This window comes from Sus scrofa, chromosome 15 (assembly GCF_000003025.6).
Source record: "Sus scrofa isolate TJ Tabasco breed Duroc chromosome 15, Sscrofa11.1, whole genome shotgun sequence".
Lineage (NCBI taxonomy): Eukaryota > Metazoa > Chordata > Mammalia > Artiodactyla > Suidae > Sus > Sus scrofa.
The window spans coordinates 64,796,923-64,812,838 of NC_010457.5; the positions used below are offsets into that span (position 1 = coordinate 64,796,923).

At 43.2% G+C, this 15,916-nt stretch overlaps 1 protein-coding gene across 13 annotated transcripts in view; it reads right to left on the reverse strand.

The window, feature by feature from the left end:
• The window catches only part of ACVR1 (activin A receptor type 1), a 142,176-nt gene that overhangs the window by 47,445 nt on the left and 78,815 nt on the right, over positions 1-15,916 (reverse strand). The gene's annotated exons all lie outside the window — the stretch shown is intronic.

Sequence of the window (15,916 nt, forward strand, 5' to 3'; positions counted from 1 at the left end):
GCCCTCAGACATTTTTAATAAGCAAAAATTTTAATGAGCCAGGAAATAGTCTTTATTTTCCCTGCCTAGAGAAATTCCAGCACCAATCTATTTCTATGAGGATATATATTTCTATGAGGATATATATCTGTTGACACAATCCAGTGAAAAGTTTACCCTTGCCAAAAGCAAGTTGAAAGATAATATTTCTAGGGAGTCTAGACATGCTTGCCACTCTCAAATGGCACAAGGCTGGGATAAGGGTTGCCAACTATGCTGCCCAACAGGTGATGGTTCTTTGGAGGGAAATGGACAGCAGGGGGGTGAAAGGGAGGGTTAATGGTGTCATATTGATTTGTTTGTAATTCCAGCAGAGAATTTAAAAAGCTATGTTTAAAAAACTATGAAATAATGCAATTTATGTAAATCTGATATACTAACATGTATTGTAAAACCCTCAATTATTTTTCAAGGTCAATGATACTGAAAAATACACACTTAACACTTTAAAGAGGTTTTATCTTTTGATGCTGGGTTGGGGAGGATGTTTAGTGTTGGAATGAATGATAAAGTGAAAGTAATACAGCAGAGAAGCTGGTCTTGGACCAATAATGAATTGAGGAGTATGAATCATTCAGCTGCATCGACAGCCCACCAGGAACAACAACAAACAAATCCAGACCATGGGGGTTTCAGTCATCACTGAAATGGATCGTCCAGGGTACCAAAGAATTAATGACACTTTGCGGTTTTAATTTAAAAAAAAAAAAAAAAAAGAGTTCCGGTTGTGGCTCAGTGGTAACCAAATCCGACTAGGAACCATGAGGTTACGGGTTCGATCCCTGCCCTTGCTCAGTGGGTTAAGGATCTGGCATTGCCATGAGCTGTAGTGTAGGTCGCAGACACAGCTCAGATCCCGTGTTGCTATGGCTCTGGTGTGGGCCAGCGGCTACAGCTCCGATTAGACCCCTAGCCTGGGAACCTCCATATGCCACAGGTGTGACCCTAGAAAAGACCAAAGGTCATTTTAAAAACTGAAATAACAAAAATAATTTCTTTCACGTGCCCTCAGAGTGAACTCTGCTTTTAAAGTTTCAGCCCAAACGAAACTCTAGGCCCACAGGTGCAAGATGCATCCTGCCTTTCCAAGGTCTCTAGGTTTTGAGAGGATGTGGGGCTGGTCTGACAGATGTTTAAGCTGTAACGCACAGAATTTTGCCAAAATGGAGCAGCCTCAAGTAAATATCATCTTCTGTAAGATTCAACTCATTATGCCTAACTCTGCAGTCCATCCACCACAATGGGGTATAGATCTTAATTAGATTTTAAGATCTAATGGGTGTCATAGACTGAGTCAAAACCCAGGGTTTTCATATCATTTCTGCCACAATCACGAAAAAGGAAAAAAAGACAGCTCTGAATTTTATGCAGTAATTAATTCATGCATCTCTGATATGGAAGGACCATGGGTTCAGTTCAGCAGTTAGCAGATGGAAAAGTACCAAACCTTCACCAACTTCGCTTGCTATTTTACTCTTCACCAACATTTAATCTTTTCTTTTTTCTGGTCTTTTTAGGGCCAAACCCATGGCACATGGAGGTTCCCAGGCTAGGGGTTCAATTGAAGCTGTAGCTGCCGGCCTGAGCCACAGCCACAGCAATGGGGGATCTTAACCCAGAGTGAGGCCAGGGATCAAACCCAAGTCTTCATGGATGCTAGTCGGGTTCATTAACCGCTGAGCCATGATGGGAATTCCTGATCTTCTTACATTGTATATTCCCATATAACTAATTAGCAGAGCCCTTCATGAATCGATTTTTTAAAAATATAGCCAAATGAAAATGAAGACCCTAAATTCACAAGCGAGTCAGAATGACCCTCTGCACCCATGCACACGTCTGCACGTACACACACACCTGAGTTAAATGCCACTTTGGCAATTTCATCTGACAGAGCAGATTAGTTGAAGAGATGCCAAAAGGATTTTCTGAGCTAGGATTACTAATTCAAGAAAGAAGGTTAAAAGCAAGGTAGTTGCATTTTTCAGATCTTAATATCCGTAATTCTGAGGAACACGGCAGGCCTCAAAATTCCTATGACTCACTGTTTTAGTCTTGATAGAATTTAGGAATAACCATAACATGTGTGGGCCTGTGATATCTTATTTGGGGTGGGCCTGTGGGGCAGGGAGGTGTGAGAATTATCACAAAGCCTTTTTAGGGCCGCAGGCAAGGGTCTGTGGACCTCTAATCTCCCAGCCCATGATATAAATACACTGCACATCAAGGCACACGGAGGAAGGATAATCACCTTCTGTGACTGATCTTCAACAGTCCAGCCAGGAAGCACCACATCTGATATGAAGCATTTTACACTTGTCTGTGCAAATAACTAGGAAGTGCTCTGGCAGAAGGCAGCCAGTCGACTCCACCTAATTGACACTCATTTAAATAATTCAGTAATTGAAACGTCAAGCCAGAGGTATTCCCTCTGCGTGGAGCTCACCCACTCTGTCTGTTCTAAAGGCACCTCTCAGCATTACTCAGTTATGGCTGGCACCCTGTGCCCTCTGGAGCCCGAGAACCAGGTCTGTGTGAATACCCTCACAGCCCACATCTGGCTGGGAGCAGCAGGGAGCTCTCAGCACCACCTGGAAGGATCCAGGGCTGGCCCTGCAACCAGAGGCACAGGCTGGGAATCCCAGGGGTCGGGCACGGCCAAATCTTTTAAAAGATTTTTCTTGTTCTGGGCAATACTCGGCTCACCATCTGGACACACCTACTCTCGTAGCCTAATCCTAGACTGGCAGAAGAAGAGGCAGAGCAAAGAGCATCAAGGACTTTTTAAGATTGTCCCCAGTTTGGGATAATCTCATGCCTCATAGTAAGAGGATCCACATTTATGTCTTAAGTGGGACTTGAGCAATCTGGGCAAAACACTGTGAGCACGTGGATCTCGGCGTTCCCCCTCCCATCTGCGCAGCCATGCACTCCAGAATGCTTTAAGGCATTTCAACTGATTATTATTCTAAATGGTGCACAAAACCCCACGTTTGTGCACCATCTAGAATAAAGCCTTTGACATAAAAGACAAATGAGAAAATGCTCCAAGTAAACCAGCCCATAACTATGATCCCTGGAGTCAGCAAAAGGAACAGGCTACATTTTCTTATAGACTCATGCAGCACAAATAAAGATGCAGTTATTAGACTATTGTTATAAAAGTCCAGTGGCTCAAAACTTTATAGGCTGAAAAAGGAACCCCAAACATCCCTGGACCCTTTCCAATAGTATAAGCGATTCATTCACTGGAAATGACAGCTTCTATTAGGCTCATAGATATGGGAGTCCTTCCATTAGCTCCTAATCCGAGAGTGCAGCGTGGCACCTCTCCAGAATCTGAAAGCATTTGAGATCTCTGGCATTAAACAAAGGCTTACAGAAGGATTTTGCAATGCCAGGTATCACTGCCAGCCAGCCTGCTCCTAAGACAGAAACACAAAGGTCTGTCCGGAACACCTAGTGAAGGGCATTTGATGGTCTGGCAAAAAGACAGGCTACATGCTCTGAAAGAAAAGACACCCAAGTGCCTAAATGCTCGCATCCAGTGAGTGACCCCAAATCACATATCTTTTTCCTAATCAGAGAAATTGATACCTGGTAAAGTTGTAAAAGCCAGTATGAAAATATGTTCCAGGAGTTAAGAGAGAGAAGAGAGGCATTTAATAGAATCACATATAAGTTAAAATAACAGAAAATGATTGTAGGAGGGTTTCCACGACTGGGAATTGAGGATACCTCCACTCCAAATGGGTTCTTCCTCCAGGGTTCCCTCGCTGAGCTGACGGCCTCCATTCAGATATACAAGCCTGATTCCATGACCCTCAAAATGGAGACCAGTGGTTGCCCTGGCCTACCAAAGTCCCCGTTGCCCTGATCTGGGAAGGCCTCTTCCTACTTTGGGAGCTCAGGTGGGCTGGGTGAGGAATCCCCCCACACTTGGGTGCTTGGCTCCCCGTCCCCCTTGCCAACACCCCATTCACCCAGTTAGTGTCCATCTTCCCCTCAGACCTCACCTTACTTACTCTTTCCTCAGAGAAGCCTGTGTACACACCCCCACATGTAAAGCAGGAGCCACCCATCTACACTCACACACATGTGCCTGTAAGGCTGCTGAACGTCCAAGTCTCCCCACCCCCAGACTGTGAGCAGAATGAGGGGAGGAACGGAGCCCACTCTTCTCACTGTTATACTCCCCACATCTGCCTCAGCACGTGGCAGGGGGACAAGCCTGATGAACGTTTGCTTCAGAAGGAAATTTCTCCTCACAGAAAGGCGTTAGAGGTGGGAAGAGACATGATGCTGGTTTTCAGAGCAGACTGAGCCCATAAAGTCTTTAAATGTCAGCAGAGATCTTCAGGCAAGGCTTAGTCACCCAGCCAGCCTGTCTGTGCGAACCACGTCTTCCTACAGGAGCTCGCCACGGCGTCACATCTGTTTACCTGCTCAGGCTTACACGTGTGGAAAATGAGTACTTTCTGCAGGTTTTGTGTGTGCTCGTTTGTTTGTTAGGAGAAAGAGGTAAAATACAAGAGTTCCCGAAACAAGGGATTATTTACTACCCTAACAGAACAGTAGGGCTTTTATGGGAGGTTCTTCCTTGGACCACTGATTTGAGCAATTTTGTCTACCACCATGCTATGGTGATCAGGATGATCAAAACACAGTATGTGTCTGGGCTCCAGCCACTTTGGGGAGGTTGTGCAGGACTTGCCTGCTCAGCAGGAAAAAGATGACCCTGGTCTCTGCTGCCATTTTTCTCCTATCAGTGAAAATAATGGCGTTTTTCAGCAGGGAGTGAGGAAGAGTGAATTACATCATTTTCCCCTTCTTGCTTTGCTAAAGGTGATAAAGATCCCTACGTCGCCCTGTATTTGAACTGCTAAAGCTGAGAGGGGCAGGGGGAAAGTTCCATCTGTTTATTTTGTGTCTGGGCTGACTCCTTGTCTCTGAAATAATCCCTGTAAATGAAGTCTATTGCAGGAGCCACACCTTCCATTTCAAAGCCAAAAACTCAGTCTGTGTTTAAATGACTAACAAGTTAAAGAGCATTGTGGGGTATTTGCCTAAGACAATACTGGTTTGTCTTTTCCAGGCTCTTTATGATTCCCCGAACATAGCAAAGTCTTAGCTTTCACACGTGTCATGTCCGTGAAGCAGCTCCTTCATACGGGGGAAAACAATGACCCCTTTCTTCATTTTGTCTTCAAACTTCTTGAATCGTTGCATCAGGGAAACAAATGATTATGAGGCCTAAAGAAAAGTACCTCTTAAGGAATTTTTTCAGAGACCACAATATACCCCCAACTCCACCTCACCCTTAAATTTTGGCAATTCCTGCACCGGAGAGTGAAGCTCTACTTATTGGGAGAATAACAGAAAGTACCACAGACTGAAGGGAGGGCAGAAAAGAGCTGAGGATTTATAAACATTCGGAGAAGTCATTCCCTATTGAGGTTTCCAAGACAGCCAGTGATGAGATTCATTTCAGAGTGTCTCAGTCTCTTAGAAGTTCCGTTCAGAGTGTGAAGAAGTGCTTGGGACTCGCTCTGGCCGTCTCCCTCTTCTCCCGCGATACCCGGGGAGTGCACGGCTGCTCCAGGGAGGGTTTCCTACCCAGGCTCTATCTTGAAAATTCTGGTTTTATAGGCAACCTTAAATGAGGGCTGTACATGGGACCAGACAGCAGAGAAGGCCCTCCTAGATCCCACCTCTCTTTTCCTTCCAGTGCCCTACTAGACCTTTTTCTCTGGGAACCAGGGACAGAGCCTCAAGGCTGCCAATCTTTTCTCTACTTACCACCAGCAAGCCGCCACCACACCCCCACACCCCTTCCGGAAGCTTTCAAACCACAGAGATAAACCCTTCAAAAGATGGGCAGGGCTCCAATTTGTTAACAACAAGTCTTAGAATGCCAGCCTCAAGGCATCGTGGCACCCAAAGCTAATGCGAAAATGTCTAGAGTTAGTTAAGTTCAGCTGATATCCTCTGCTCTAGCTCCCCATAGTACCCCAGCCCGAGAAAAAAGCACAGAGGGAACAAGGTAATGTCTAGACAATTTTCTTTCCAGCCCAGATGAAGCCAGACAGAGTTTTTTCAAGGGTGAAAAACAGGGGTAAAGCCCAAGTTTTTGATATTGCTATCATCCCATCTCCCAATCAAGGGAGGCCCTTCCAGGTCCAGAACTCCATGAAAGGTCAATAAAGAATGGAATCCCATGTCTTCAGTCCCACAAATACATGCCTCATGCATATGCATTCCAGCCTTAATAACTGGATCTTTGCTTTGTCTCTTTACCCCATCAATCTAATTAATATGGTCCACAAGGATTCGTGAACTTCCAAATTCAACACACTTAGAAGACTGGATTCTTCATCATAGACTAAAGATCCTACAATCACCATGAGACAGTTGAGAAATGTTCATTTTGAACTTATTCCCTTTTACCCCTGAGCCCACAGAAAGGTTCCAGGTGCCTACACTCAAGGTGGAAAGAGAAAGCATTTCTTCAGAGGGCTGAGAACCAGAACTGGCTTCTCAAACACCCCTCCCTCACTCCCCTCATCTCTGTGGCACAGCACACCATTCCCAGCTTCCACAATAATCTTGGACCTTGGCAGAAGAAAGGCAGCTAAATCTGAGATGTGTCACGAGGCCACTGGCTGGAGAGCAAGAATATCTAAACACAAACCAAGGCGAGAGCAACCGGCCAGGGTTTCCGCAGACTCCCTTTGGCTCCGGTGGCTGTGGAGCAGTGATGGCCTAAAGATAACCCAAGTCTCTAAGAAGGGTCACTTCTAAATAGCAGCTTTAATACCACCAGTCATTTCAGAAGTATTTCCTTCCAGAGCCTGCTTCCATCCACACTGGTGTGCCAAGCCTACCCGATGGTGGCAAGCCCGCCGAAGAGATGAAAGCCCAGAAGGAAATGGAAAGAGTCCCAAAGGGAAAAAGACAGCTCCTAACATGCTATGATTCTGTTCTGTGCCCGCACTTGGATTGCTGAGAAAGACTAATCTAGCAAAGAGACACCTTATAGAAGTGATCTACTGTCAATCATTGGGAATTAAAGAGCAGGCAGAAAAGTCAAACAAAATAGTTTGACCCTGTGCCTCCACTGAGGCAGGTAAATCAGGATGGCTGCCACTAGGAGTTTCGTCAGAAAGCCTTTTCCTCCGAGAGGAAACATTTACCTCTTGGTCTGTTTGCTGGACCACAGTTTGGCTGAGCAAGGAAAATTGTATGGCGTCTTCAGCACATACTGTGCATACGCAGCCACTGTGGTCACCCACTGACCACAAAAGTGTCCACTGAACTGCTCAGAAGGGCCTGCTGCTTTTTTGTTTCCTTTTAAGCCATGGCCAAAGTTCCCAATATCTTCCTGAGACCCACTGAGATCCACTCAGCCCTCACCTGTCCACCAAGTGAGCCCACACTGTCCTAATGGCAGGTGGCAGGGGCTGGTGTACAGGCGACAGGTGCGCAGTGGGCTATTTTCAGTTGCTATCAGCTCCATCTTGAGCTGCACATGCTCAGTAGGGCAGGCAAGTTCTGGTTGCATTTCAAACTCTGGGCAGCCAAGAGACGTACACCTTTCACAGCTGCCAGGGCAACCAGCTGCCCAGTGCTCCTCCCAAGACGGGAGCAATGAAAACAGTGTAACCTGGCCAGCCACCATGCCAGTGAGCAAGCTGTACCTCTCATGTCACTGCCGGGGTTATTCTGAGCGGGGCTTATTGACACTCCATGGCAACACAGGAACAAAGGGCCAGCTAGAGGGATTTAAATGTCTTGCAAAAGTTGCTAGAAAAGTCAGCAGCTCAGCCTTCTGTTTTCATAATAAAAGCAGCAGTGGGATTATTATTAGGTTACTGTCGTCTGCCGCTGTTATTATTATTTGTGACTACCTGTCACAAAGGTCTACTCTTGGAACTAAGGTTTTGTTTTTGTTTTGTTTTTGTTTTGTTGGTCACCATCAAGTTGCTATAGTTGGGATGCCTTTGAAAAGGAAGTATGTGGGCCTGTCTGCCCCAACCCTGTGGGAGGACTAGTTTTTCCTGTCCCTTCACCTCTCATCTGGCTGTACATAGCCTGGGATCCATTTCCACCACACAACTCTTTCAAAGCACCCAAACTGCACATGACTAATCTTCCAAGAGCTCTCCCTGCCCTAGGATCCAAGACAAACACCTCAGGCACAAGGCCCTGCCAGACTAGTGGGGCCTCCACTCTCAACCCAAATGCCTTCTAGAGGCTGCTCTGGCCATGATGGACCGCCCCGATGGTATCCGTTCCTCTGCCTAAAAAGTCCTCAGTCCTTCCTTTGCTGGTCTAATGCCTGTTCATCTTTGAAATCCAGCCTTCCTGGAAGGCAGTCCCCAATCCCAGCCCAGTGTGACAAGAAGGCCCTTTCTGTTGATACCCCCAGTACTGTGCTGTAATCTTTATCTCCTCCAACTCAACTGTGACTCCTTTACAGCAGGAACCCCTACTTCTAGGTATGTGGACATCACCAGTGCTATCCGTGTGCTCAAGTTGATTTATCAACTGGAAGAATGTAAGCTTGTCTTCTAACTGAATCTCTTTTACCAAACTCAGAATAAATTCTTTGAAAGGATGTGCTTTCATATCACATGCCCAGCCCAGATCAGTTCCTCAGTCTCTTATTATCTTTTTTTATTACAATAATTATTATTGTAGCCAACATTATTCATTCGTTTGTCAAATATTCATTGAGCTCCAACTACATGCCAAGCACTGTCTTAGATACTGGGGAGAAAACAAAGAATGTCACCAAGCGTCGCCTCTCACTTTGCATAGATGACTCTGCACCACCACCCACTTACTGTCCAGTGTGGTGCTGTGGTAACAGCTCTTGAGAGGCGCAATAACCTCTACATGGAAAGACACAGTAAAAAGAAAATAGCTCATGACAGTGTTTGATTCTGTCACTCTCCTGAGAAAGGCTTGATTCCTATGCATGGCCCAGATCCCTCCTTTCAGAAGATGCTCTTTGATCAGCCACACCAATTTAACTATCAAAAATTAGCCTAACCTTTTGCAAAATTGACAATGTGAAGCATATGAACTAGGACATGATATAAAAGATAAACAGAAGCCATGATTCTGTGACTCTACATAGCATTCTGAAGCACTAACTAATCCACCACAGTAGTCAAATTCTAAACTGGGCTGTGGGTTTGTTTTTTTTTTGTTTTGTTTTTTTTGGGGTTTTTTTTTTGTCATATCAACTCTTTCCAGCTTTCCTGGATGGGCCTGCTTTTTTGGGGGAGGGTTTTTTTTTTCCCCCATTCAAACTGGCTTGGTTATAAGTACCAGAATTTGGAAGGTAAAACACAAAAACAAATGCAGCAAATAATACACAAAAGAGACCATCTCCCACTCAAAATCACCATTTGAATAAAGAAAAATACAGGCAGAGGTTTTAGTTTTTGTTTTAAGATGAATTTCACCACCCGCTTCCAAGAGGAATTTCTCATTCTGTCTCCTTTTCCTTCTCTCCTTCCCACATCCACCAAATATACATATCCTCAGAAAGTCCATGTTCCACTGTAACCCATAACAAAGAATTAGATGCAGCATTACCCTGGATCGAGGAAACACCCAGCTCTGCACAGCTCAGATTCAGCTGATTAGAATTGGGCAGCAGCTGTTCCAGTGCTATGACCAAATGTAAACTTTCCTCTTTCTGTCAAATCACTGGCTTGGAGAGAGGACAGCCAGGCTACATGATGTTGTAAAAAAAAACCCACACACACACACAACAGGTCTGAGCCAGCTCTGTTGGAAACTATCTGGGTTAGTTGTCAGAGCTTTAATCTGAGGACAGCAGGGACTTCCAGGCAGTAACCCTCAGGAACAGACTGGAGTTGTCCTTTTTTTATATTTTTAGGGCTACACCCACAGCATACGGAGGTTCCCAGGCTAGGGGTCAAATGGAGCTACAGCTGCCAACCTACACTACAGCCACAGCAACGCTGGATCCTTAACCCACTGAGCGAGGTCAGGGATTGAACCCACATCCTCATGGATACTAGTCAGATTCAATTCCACTGCACCACGATGGGAACTCCCCTGGAGTTGTCTTTTTTAAACTTATGATGGATGATGACCCACGTGTGGGTAGCGAAATCAATTTAGCGGTTCCAGATAAGCTTTCTTACTTTCTGTTTAAATGAACTAAAACTGAATAGAATATAAAGAGAAGAAATGGGAAAACATTAAACAGTGAGAGTAATAATCACTCTTCCACGATATTTTCTTTTCAGATGTGTGTGAATCCTACTCCAGAATGTTTCTAAATGTAGATGCACTGGGTCCAACCCTAAAATGTTTCTTACTGTGAGTCACAGTGAAAATTCTGAAGGCCACCCCGCCCTGTGTCTTACAGTATCTTGGAATCAACATGAGTTCTGAGTAATTATGACTATTTTGTATAACCATTATCTATGGACGCTTGCCTGAGGTCATGCTGGGCTGACTGTTCTGGAGTACAGGCAGCAGTGTTTGGCAAGTAACAAATTAATTTTTCAATGTGTTTTGCTTTCCCTGGCTCTTACTTTTCAAGAGCAAAAGATGCATATATGCCATTCCCACAAATCTGCTTCACCAGTTTCTCCATAAAGAGGAGACAGCATCCATCCTCTGCCCCTCGAGACCTGTCTTTACAAAGGAAATGTTCAGAAGCTACTGCACTGCCCACTCACTGTTGACCACAAAGAAACTGTTTAATGAGCCCAGGTCTTGGATTTGTTTTCCCAACTGTTCAAAACTTAACTTTGATTGAATTGTTAGAGTCCTCTCCACACCCTACTGTTAACTCCTCTCATGTAAACGCGTTGAATAGGAACATTTTATAATGTTCACTGGGGAAAAAAAAAAAATTGGATGTGGCATTAATTTAACTACCCACAGCTGAAACAAACATGTCGCAGAAAGAAAAAGCTGAAAGGAAGCTTTGTCACAGCTCACCTTGCATCAACTAATACACTCAACTCTGTTAGGTGAGAACATCTGACAATAAAGAAGCAGTTATCTTAAAAGTTTGCAGGTTTATCCAATATTTACATTTTAGGTACTCATATTGGCAAATAGCTCAGTACATCTCATCTCTCTCCCTACAAAATCTCTCATATGATGATGTGTCAATGAAAAAGATTTCATTCTGAACAAAAAGGACAAATTATAGTAATGAGAAATGAGAGCAACAAATTTAATACTGAGACATTTCTCTTGCATTCACTCACCCCTTCACGAACTTCCTGAATTCTCAATAATGAGAAATTCAAAGAAAGGCTTATTCTATTCTTCACCCCCAGTGGCAAAGAGGGGCACCTTTGTGGACCCTAACAAAAAGTCTATTGAAGTGACCTCCTTCCTTCCCTCATTGGGTAATTGGACTGGAAAGTCTGAGTAGTGATGGCTTTGGAAACACTAAAATCAAGTCAACCCAGAAAATAATTTAGTTCTTAGCAATCTTCCCCAGAACAGGCCAGAATCTCTTACAGCAGAACCCTGCAGAAGTCCAGCCTTCCTTGCTGCAATAAAATAAACTATGGCTTGCAAATTTAATAAAATGTGGGTCATCTCAGCTTTGAAATATTTCTGAAGAAAGAATATTCCACTTTAAGCTATTTATGTCATGGTCATCCCTGCAAATGCTCACAGGGACAGAGATAAAACCAAACAGGTTCTGAAACAAAAATGGACTTCTCCCGGGTGGCATAATAGCAGTATTAGAGCATGATTAGTCGTATTAATGGGAAGGAAAAGGAAGGATATACGGGCAATTAGGACTCAAGTGCTCTTCTCTATGAGAGCAAATAAAACTCTTCCTGCAGCTGGAGTTGTATATATAATGAACATGAAAAATGAATATTGGTGTGAAAGACGAGAAAAAGCACAAACCCAGGTAAAAGGGACTCATCATTCACTAATATAAGCTCTTAGCCCATCTTCTCAAATAGACTGGGTTGAGCTGGATTCTAGCATGTACCAGATATAATGTGAATGTAGAGATGGCTAATTTAGGGTACCAAAAAATGCAAAACTCTGAAGAAGATTAATAATGACTAAAACCATTTTTTTTGCTGTGCCTGTAGCATGTAGAAGTTCCCAGGCCAGAGATCAAACCTGCACTACGGCAGCAATCCAAGCTGCTGCGATGCCAATGCTGGATCCTTAACCCACTGAGCCACAAGAAAACTCTGATAATGACTGAAACTCTTGAACACCATTCCTCAAAGTATATCATCCCTTCTGTTGGCCGTATAACCTTAAGTAAGAGTTTCAACTTATTCAAAAGCACACTCCCACTAATCTTTCTCATTAGGGTTATGATGAAGATTATGGGAAATAATGCATCTAAAACAGCCCACCATTTAGCACATATTCACCACTCAATAATTATTATCTACAGGAGTTTCCGTCATGGCTCAGCAGGAACAAACCTGATTAGTATCCATGAGGACATGGGTTCGATCCCTGGCCTTGCTCAGTGGATTAAGGATCCAGCGTTGGCGTGAGCTGTGGTGTCATGTCACAGACGTGGCTCAGATGTGGTCGCAGCATTGCTGTGGCTATGGCATAGGCCAGCAGCTGTAGCTCCGATTCGATCCCTAGTCTGGAAACCTCCATATGCTGCAGATTTGGCCCTAAAAAACAAACAAAAAACCCATAAATCCTCAAAAAGGTCGTCATAGTAAGCAGTGTTTTCCAAACTTAATGGGATTTTTTTTTGGCCCCAGAGCATTTAGGATTCCACAGAAAAGGAGAAGTGCTCTAAGGAACACTCATACTAGTCAAACTCTGACAAAATAACTGTTTGAAACCTATTATTTGAAATGTTAACACTTTATCTAATATCTTCAATATTTAAGAGACATTTGGGAGACAAAGGGAAAAAAGATTTAGGTTAGGGTTTTTGTTTGTTTTTAGTAGACTAAGAAGGGTACAATACCCAACAAAACCAATAAAATATATTAAAATGAAATCTCCATGACTTTCTTATTTATGCACCAGGAATGCCATCTAGCTCCACTAAAGCCCAATTAATTAAGGTGCCATAATGGTCTACAAATATCAATGGGTCTGTTTCCTTTTAAACTTGATAGTCTAATGCTCTGCACTAGATAATATATGAGGTTAACATAAAGCTTTTAGTTATCTGCCCTATCATTTACCTCTTTCGGTTAAGAATTTTGTAGGTAACATTTGCTTTATGACTAATGTTGAGTATATTAGTGTGTATTACAATTAGGGGTTTGCAGTGGGTTTTTTTTTTTTCCCCAAGTCCCTAGTAAATACGTAAAAACAAAGAGTCTTTTCATAGAACATGCTACTGACGGTTAACTAGGAGTTGAGTCATTGAGGCAAGACAAAACCAAGGCAACCACTATTATGATTAGAGCACTCTAGGTTATAGCACTCCCTGGATATTCAGTTTAAAAAAAAAAGCTATTTCAACTAAAGGATGATGTGTTCTTTTCCATGCTTGTAAACAGCCTAGTGGTGGTGTTATATTAAACAGCAAAACCTTAGTGGCATCCATTTCCATTTCGGCCAGACTACCTCGTTTTATTACAGATCTTCACTGGGGCATTAAGAGGTCATTTGCTGGATTCTTTGGGCAGCTTAAGAGCTTTAAGCAGGAAAAAACAATCAATAGCTGAGTTGCTAATATTTTTCCACACATGCCCTTTTTCCTTTCTCTTCCTCTACCTCTCCTTCTCTTTTCATACATGTCCACCTCAACTCCTCTTCCACACTTATTTTTCTATCATGCCTACACCACGAGTCCACCAGGGGACCACATGAAACCTGAAGGACTGTCCTACCAGGAACTTCTGCTATATATACGGAAGTGCATGGAATTCGGAGGGACCTCATTTCACATTATTTAGATTCTTTTTTATTTATCTTTTATTTTTTACTTTTTTCTCTTTGTCTTTTCTAGGGCCATACCCACAGCATATGGAGATTCCCAGTCTAGGGGTCTAATCGGAGCTGTAGCCACGGGCCTACGCCACAGCCACAGCAACGCAGGATCTGAGCCGCGTCTACGACCTACACCACAACTCACGGCAATGCCAGATCCTTAGCCCACTGAGCAAGGCCAGGGATCAAACCCGCTACCTCATGGTTACTAGTTGGGTTCATTAGCCACAACGGGAACTCCACATTATTTAGATTCTTTCTTATAATGACCATATTGTATAGCAATTAAAAAAGAGGAAAAATCCTATCCTTCTTGTATATCCATCCTACTATATATTATATATAGGATGGATATACAAGAAGGTCCTACTGGAAAGCACAGGGAACTATATTCAATATCCTGTGATAAACCATAATGGAAAAGAAGTTGAAAAACAATACATATGGGGAGCTCTCTGGTGGCCTAGTGGTGAGGACTCCCTACTTTCCCCCAGGGCCTGGATTCAGTCCCTGGTTTGGGGTCTGGGAACTGAAATCCCACATCAAGCTACTGCATGCTGTGGGGGGAAAAAAACAAAACAAAACAAAACAAAACAAAACAAACCTTATAAAAAGAGTATATATGTATAACCAAGTCACTTTGTTGTATAGCAGAAATTAACACATTGTAAACCAACTATAATTCAATTTTAAAAAACGCTTTTAAGAGGAAAAATCCAAGCAACTTTTCTACTATGTCTCTAGACATTGTCAAGTGTCCCTTGGGGGATAAAATTAACTCCTCAGCAGAGAATTACTATTAACCCATCAAACATTCCAAGCCCATTTCTTGTTATTAATTCTTTCAACCTAGGACACAATCTCACTTCTAGTTAAAGCACCTCCTAGTCCCTTAAACTTACCATGCAGACCCCTATTTTATATCTTTCTGGCACTAATTAAAATGATTGCAAAATTACTGGAATATATCAAATAATACTGCTTATTAGAGCAGAATATAGACTATAGATACCTAAACTGGTTGACAACAGCGCTTTCCAATAGAAACTTAATGTGAACCACATTATGTTATTGTCAATTTTCATAGCAGTAAAAAGGAACAGGTAAAATTCACAGTTTTGTTGATTTCAAAATCCAGCATGTACTTCACAGCACATCTCAACTTGTATTAGCTGCAATTCAAGTGCTCACTAACTATACATGGCTCGTGGCTCCCATGTAGAACAATGCAGATCTACAATACATGTCAATGCACATGGGAAGGAGGGAGGCACAGATTAAATATCGTAAACTTAATATATAACAAACCAGGCTTCTAGTGTATCAAGCACTGATTTTTCCCCAGTATCGGCCACGCTAACTTCTCACGCTAACTTTACACACCTCTTTTGAAACCTATCAAGTATATAAAGCTGATCACTGTGCCCCTAAGAGCCTGTTACAGGGGCATTAGTCTTCCTGTCCCATCTGATCACAACAAGGCTGAGATTCACACTGTAAAGCACCACTCTTCATGGAGCAAACCCTTGTACAATAAAGTGAAAACTGCTCAAGGCACAATTAAATAGTTTGTTCATGTATCTACAAAGATTTATAACAACATGTTAAAAACAATCACATGTAAGTGCAGGGAATTATAGGCAACTTTTATTTTCTTTTTCTCGTATCTCTTTTGTGGACTCGATGGGGCAGTATCATCCCTAAGCAGCTTTTTGCATATGGGGAGAAGGGAGGATAGTGAGACTAAGAGCCAGGGATGCCAAAGGCCCTAAGTGCCTATGATCCCACACAACTAAGAGTCACCCTGTGTCCCTTCAGGTTCTGACTGTCCCACGTTGCTATGGCTGTGGTATAGGGTAGCAGCTGCAGCTCCGATTTGACTTTTAGCCTGGGAACTTCCACATGTGCAGGTGCAGCCCTA